Genomic DNA, 7,695 nt, shown 5'->3' with positions numbered 1-7,695 from the left:
CTGTGTCCCTGTGTCTCTGTGTATCTGTGTCTCTGTGTCTCTCTGTGTCCCTGTGTCTCTCTGTGTCTCTCCGTGTCTCTGTGTCTCTCTGTGTCTCTCTGTGTCTTTGCGTCTCTGTGTCCCTGTGTCTCTGTGTCCCTGTGTCTCTGTGTCTCTGTGTCCCTGTGTCTCTGTGTCCCTGTGTCTCTCTGTGTCTCTGTGTCTCTGCGTCTCCCCGAGAGACTCGTCCCGCGGCGCTGCTCGCAGAGTTGCAGGGCTATGAGCGTTGTCCTCACGTTTCACGTGGATGGCGGGGAGGAGGAGGAGGGGTGAGGGGGGAGGTGGAGGAGGGGTGGAGGGGGAGGCGGAGGGGTGAGGGGGGAGGTGGAGGAGGGGTGGAGGAGGAGGAGGGGGAGGAGGGGGAGGAGGGGAGGAGGAGGAGGGGTGAGGGAGGGGGAGGAGGAGGGGTGAGCAGGGAGGGGGAGGAGGAGGGGTGAGCGGGGAGGGGGAGGAGGAAGGGTGAGCGAGGAGGAGGAGGGGTGAGGGAGGAGGAGGGGGAGGAGGAGGAGGGGGAGGAGGGGTAGGAGGGGAGGAGGAGGGGAGGGGGGAGGAGGAGGAGGGGAGGGAGGAGGAGAGGGAGGAGGAGGAGGGGTGAGGGAGGAGGAGGGGTGAGGAGGAGGAGGGGTGAGGGAGGAGGAGGGGTGAGGAGGAGGAGGGGTGAGCGAGGAGGAGGGGTGAGGAGGAGGGGGTGAGCGGGGAGGAGGAGGGGTGAGGGAGGAGGAGGAGGGGTGAGGAGGAGGAGGGGTGAGCGAGGAGGGGTGAGAAGGAGGGGTGAGCGGGGAGGAGGAGGAGGGGTGAGGGAGGAGGAGGGGGGGTGAGCTCCTCCCCAGGAACTTCCTCCAGCTCCCAGCAACTCACGGCACCCCCCACCCCCCACTGCTTTCCGGCAACTCCAAACGCAACACGCAAAGAAGCCTTAACAGACTGTTGGGGCAAGTGCTGTTAGCGGGCACCTATTAAGGCCAGAACGGCACACAATGGGGTGGGTGGCCAGCACCAGTCCCGGCCGCCTTTGTCTCCCCAGTGGCGATGCATACACACTACACCAGGTACTCATTTGAGGCTGAGTCAACCTAGGGGCGGGGCTGGACCGGTTGAGGTAATCGTCACCGGCGTTGGCCGTGAGCGGGAATCGAACTCGCGTTGCCGGGTTCGTAGCGCGGCGTAGCGCTAACCGCTGCGCCACCGCTCCCCGCAAAGGAGTCCCACTCAGTCACTGTCGCACAGCCTCAAAGCGTTGGAATGTCAACCTCGCGTGTGTGTGTCTGTGTGTGTCTATGTGTGTCTGTGTGTCTGTGTGTGTGTGTGTCTATGTGTGTCTGTGTGTGTCTGTGTGTCTATGTGTGTTTGTGTGTCTATGTGTGTTTGTGTGTCTATGTGTGTGCCTGTGTGTCTGTGTGTGTGTGTGTGTCCGCGTATCTGTGTGAAGCGGGTAGCGGTGGTGTAGCGGTGAGCGCGACGCTGCGCTACGAACCACGCGACCCGGGTTCGATTCCCGTTCACGGCCAACACGGGTGACGATTATATGAACCGATCCTGGGCCCTCCCCCTAGGTCGACTCAGCCTCAAGTGAGTACCTGGTGCGATGTGTAAACAAAGGCGGCCGGGCGTGGTGTTGGCCACCCACCCCCTCGTGTGCCGTGCCGGCGTTCATAGGTGCTGCTCGCTAACAGCAGGAGGTCACGGGGCAGACCCAGCAGGTGCCACGGGTCGACTGACTGAGATGACTGAGATGACTGGCTGATGCACCACCTGTGCCCCCTACTGTGCCAACTTGCTGTGCTTTAGCCACCCGGCACTCCGCTCGCTGTTGTGAGCGTCGCTCCTCAGCCCTCCGTTGTTGTTGGAGGGCGACTGCCTCCAACTGCCCAGTAGCAGCGTCCTTCACGAGCCTCCTCCACAGAGGCCGATCTTGACACCGCTGGTACCAGTCATCGGCAAGTCCACTCAGCTCCACGTGCTCTTGCACCACATCACTCCATCTCTTCTCTAGCCCGTGCTGCGCCCGTTTAGCCCCCTCGATCCGGCCGAACAAAAGCTGTCTAGGCATGCGGTGGCAGGGCATGCGGGCTACATGACCCAGTCAACGCAGCCTTGCCTGCTGGAGGAGCTCACCGATGGGACTTTGCCCAGATCTTTCAAGGATTTGTGAGCTCCTCACACAATCCAACCTGGTTAAACCCAGGATGGATCGTAGGCAGGCCAGCCTAAATGTTTACAACCGGCGAAGGGGGGTCCACGTCTCGCAAGCGTAGAGAAGGGAGGGAATGACTGTGGCCGAGAAGACCTGAAGCATCGTGCGGAGCGACAGACCAGGCAGCTTCCACACAGCGTTACGCAACCGATGAAAAGATATTGCCGCTCGACTGATTCGGAGTGAGACCTCCGCTGCCAAACCGGAGCCGGTCATGAGCACACTGCCCAGGTAGGGGAAACTCTCCACTCTCTCCACAACTGCCCCATCACCGATTTGGGAGTTGGGGGGGGTGAAGTGATAAACACACTCACACACACATAGACACACATACACACATAGACACACACAGACACTCACACACACACAGACACACACACATAGACACACACACAGACATACACACATAGACACACACAGATACACTCACACACATAGACACACACACAGACACACACAGACACACACACACAGACACACACACATAGACACACACACACATACATACACACAGACACACACACACACATAGACACACACACACATAGACACACACCCACCCACGTGCCCCACTCTCCACTCCATCAACCTCCGTTCCACACTCGCCTCCCCAAACTTCCAAAATAGACGCGCGCGTAATTACCGCTGGCCAATTCTGCACTCGTAATTACTCGCGCTTAATTGACAGCAGCCCATGGGACCGGGCGGGGGGGAGGGTGGTGCTTTTGGGGGGGGGGGGTTCAAGGGGGGCACGGAGAGGGGATGGAGAGAAGGGCTGGGTGCAGATGCAGCACTTGTCGTAATAAAAACAAATTCTTCAAATATTGCATAGAAAAGTTGGGGGACATAGAGTAGAGAGAGAGGGGCGGGAGAGGGGGCAGAGAGAGAGAGAGGGGGTAGAGAGAGAGGGGGTAGAGAGAGAGGGGGTAGAGAGATAGGGGGTAGAGAGAGAGAGGGGGGGGGGGGGTAGAGAGAGAGGGGGGGGGGGTAGAGAGAGGGGGTAGAGAGAGAGGGGGGTAGAGAGAGGGGGTAGAGAGAGATAAGGGGTAAGAAGGAGGAGAGAAGAGCGTGAAATCTTTCTTGAAATCTTTCATTTAAAAAAGGGGGGGGGGGGGGCACATAAAGCAAAGCAGTGAAACAAAAAACCCGAAACGATGAACGAAGCAAAGTGCCGACTACGCCGAGCATCTTCTTGTTTCCTCTGATCGTAAGAAAAAAACGAGAGAGAGCGATGGCGACAGGGGATGGAGAGATGGGACGGCGATGTGGATCCATCGAGAGCGAGAGATTTCGGGGATGCGTGTGGAGGTCGGGGCGAGGAGTTTGGGGAGGTTCTGCTGCTGCTGATGGCTGCTGACTTGTTGATACAGCTGCCCGTGCAAGTGGCCGCTACGTTTATCAGTTGATTAGACCCGGGGGAGGGAGGGGGGGTGGAGGGGGTGGAGGGGAGGGGCACGGGGGGGGTGCGTTTCTCACACTTCGCCCCCCCCGCCCGACTCCCTGGGTCACGCTGCGATGTCATCGTCGTCAACACCAAAGACAAAGGTGCCCCCCTCCCCGTGTAGCCTTGACGGACTGTTGGGGCAAGTGCTGTTAGTGAGTAGCACCTGTGAAAGGGGGTGGGCCGGCCAGCAACCAGGCCGGGCCGCCTTTGTCTCCCGAGTGGCGATGTTACCACACAGTACCGGGTACTCGTTTGAGGCTGAGTCGACCTAGGGAAGAGGGTCCAGGACCGGCTCAGATAATCGTCACCCCGGTGTTGGCCGAGAGCGGGAGTCGAACCCGGGTCACCCGGGTTTGTAGCGCAGTGCGCTAACCGCTGCGCCACCGCTCCCCACCGCGCACACACGGACTGCATGAACGCAGCCTCATGTGATGTACTTACTACATATATATAACAGGTTACTATTTATATATATAACAGGTTACTATTATATATATATAACAGGGTATTCGAGATACACGCGCACATGTGAATATATGCACGAGAATATATCAGCGGCAGAGGCATTGAAATTGGCAATTAAGTCAATGACATTTGGCGACCATGATCACTCAAATAATGATCACGCATCACGTCACGTGTCATCTTCAGCGTCATCATCATCAGCATCATCATCAGAGGTATCACAAAAGACAAATAACCCCCGGGTAGCCTTCACAGACTGTTGGGGCAAGTTCTGTTAACGAGCACCTATGAAGACCAGGCCAGAACGGTACGTGGGGGTGGGTGGCCAGCACCACGCCCGGCCGCCTTTGTCTCCCTGGTGGCGATGTTTGCACACCGCACCACGGACTCATGTGAGGCTTAGTAAACCTAGGGGAGGCCCAGGACCGGTTCAGATACACAGCAGCAGCAGAGGTTTGTAACATAACCATTTATGTCCAGTCAATGCCATAATCATCATCACGAATTGTATGATTAGCAACATTCAAACCATCATCAGCATCAACAGGAGTTCTAAAGTGAGCCTGCATGACTATTCAATTTCTCAATACGTGTACGGTAATAACACTCATCAAAACAATCATAATCGTCAAATGTAACACAATCATCATCAGCTCGTTTAAATGCATCAACATTACAATCATCATCATCAGCAGCATCATCGCAACACATATTAATACGCAATATCGAACTCCAGGGACTCCTCTACTTACGAACGAGTTTATTTCCAGATCTTTGTTCGTGAGTCCAACTTTGATCCTGTAGATTCCAAACATGATGTACGGCATGTACACAAAACACGCCGAATTGCTTTAACAGTTGTATAATCTCCTGTAGATGCCACTGGTTCTTCATAATCTGCAGATGCCACTGGTTCTTCACGTTCTGCAGATGTAGATGCCACTGGTTCTTCACGTTCTGCAGATGTAGATGCCACTGGTTCTTCACGTTCTGCAGATGTAGATGCCACTGGTTCTTCACGTTCTGCAGATGTAGATGCCACTGGTTCTTCACGTTCTGCAGATGTAGATGCCACTGGTTCTTCACGTTCTGCAGATGTAGATGCCACTGGTTCTTCACGTTCTGCAGATGTAGATGCCACTGGTTCTTCACGTTCTGCAGATGTAGATGCCACTGGTTCTTCGCGTTCTGCAGATGTAGATGCCACTGGTTCTTCACGTTCTGCAGATGTAGATGCCACCACCGCCATCTATTGCGCGGCGGTTGAACTCACGACTCCCGGTGCGAACACGCAACTCGACATATGGACAAGTTCGTAAGCCGAACGTTCGTAAGTGGAGGAGTTCCTGCACTCCAATCACCATCGAAGTAAAAATCAACAGCACGCAACATTCGGCAATTGCACACCGTGTGTGTGTGTGGCCTGGAGAGGAATACATACGAGATATAACAGACGACGTTTCGGGGCAGTGGCCTTTCGGCATACCAGTGCTTGTGCATCACGCAGCATTACCATCATCACATTGAACACACTCATCACCATCATCTTGATCAATCATCATCACCATCATCTTGATCACCATCATCATGATCGTCGTCGTCTTCCACCAGCCAGTCCATGGTATTTGCGTGAAAGTGGCGCTATTGTCGATGACAGTTGGCGTGGGCCTCCCCTAGGTAGCCTCAGGCCTAAATGATTGTGCGCTCTTCGCTTGCCGCTTCTCGTTCAGACAAAAAAAAATCGAAAGGCGCAGCGGAGCGACACAGCAGGCCCAGTTGTGATCACGGATGGTCATCACTGATTGTGATCACTCATGATGATCATTAATGATGATCACTGATGGTGATCACTCATGACGATCACCGATGATCACTGATTGCGATCACTGTTGGCGATCACCAATGCTCGCCAATTGTGATCACTGAGTGTGATCACTGATTACGATCACCGACTGTGATCACTGATGATCACCAATGTGGTCACTGATAGTGACCACCGGTTGTGATCACTGATAGTGATCATCGATGTTGATCACAGATTGTGATCAATGATTGTGATCACTGATGGTGATCATCGATGTTGATCGCCAATTGTGATCACTGATTGTGGTCACTGATAGTGATCACAGATTGTGATCAATGATTGTGATCACTGATGGTGATCATCGATGTTGATCACAGATTGTGATCAATGATGGCAATCACCGATTGTGATCAATGATTGTGATCACTGATGACCACTGATCGTCCCTCGTCCAATTGCGAGGGCGGTGTGGGTGGTGAGTGAGTGGAGGGTGAGTGGTGAGGAGGGTGGTGAAGAGAGGGTGATGGGGGTGGAGGAGGGGGCGAAGGGAGATCAGAGAGGAGAGGAGGAAGACGAGAAAGAGGGGCGAGTGAGTGATGAGGGAAGAGAGGAATCGTGTTGAGTTGGAGTGGTGAGGATGGTGAGGATGGTGAGGATGGTGAGGAGTGGTAAGGAGAGTGGCTGATGGTCAAGTTCAGTGCAGGGGGGAGTGCGGGAGGGACAGGGGGAGGGCTCGAAGGGGACCCCCCACCCCCCTGCCTCCCCCCACATTGAGACCCCGTTAATCCCGCGTGTAATTGAGCTGTAATGAGTGGATTTAGAGGGGGCTAAAGGGGGTCTCGTCAAATCCCCGTCGAGACCACCCCCTCCTCGACCCCCCACCGTGTCGGCTGCATCACATCAAGGACGTCCGCACAACCAATCCCCGCCCGCCCGCCTCCTCACAAGCGCCGGGGGAGGGGGGGGGGAGCCTAAAACTCGGAACCAAGTTGTGGGGCAAATTTCGATTTAAAGCTTTCGTGACTGCAGGGATTCATCTTCTTGGTTCTTTCGGTAAAGTCACGTTAGAAGGGAAATAATAAAGTAATAAAAATAAAACATAAAACGTCGTGAGAAATATAATGTTTTATTTTTATTATTTTATTATTTCCCTTCTACGTGACTTTACCGAAAGAACCAAGAAGATAGTTGTGGGGCAGTCGACCGCAGCGGCGGGTCGGAATCGGAACCATTATCTGCACTGGAGGAATCCGATGAACTACAAAGCACTTTTCCCGCAGACGTCCAGTAGCACTCACGGATGTCCAACAGGGTCGTTGCCGAGGACGGACTTGCTCCCGCCATGGGAATGTGGAATGTCCGCGCCTGGGGCTAAGGTACGGCTCTCGCACCAAACAGTTGCGCCTGTGCGACGTGGATGCCGCACGGCAGCCTCTACTGACTGCCGAAGGCGATGACCGTGAACCCCTGACGCCAACGAATCGAGGGGAAAAAATCGTCACACGACCGGATCCCCTTCGTGACGTCACACGACCGAACCCCCTTTGTGACGTCACATGACCACACCCCTTTGTGACGTCACACGACCGCACCCCTTTGTGGCGTCCAATTCCGCGGAGTCCCGATTCTCCAATAAACTGAACACTGTTTTATTAATTTTACCAGTTGAAGCTCTTCTTCAAAAGCGACCTGGCCCATCTCAAACGATAGCTCAACAAAGTGGCCGATCATCATCGTCGTCACCACGTG

The sequence above is a fragment of the Lampetra planeri genome, chromosome 38 (genome assembly GCF_965212315.1).
Source record: "Lampetra planeri chromosome 38, kcLamPlan1.2.h2, whole genome shotgun sequence".
Classification (NCBI taxonomy): Eukaryota; Metazoa; Chordata; class Hyperoartia; order Petromyzontiformes; family Petromyzontidae; genus Lampetra; species Lampetra planeri.
Note: the sequence above shows the minus strand (reverse complement) of the source record.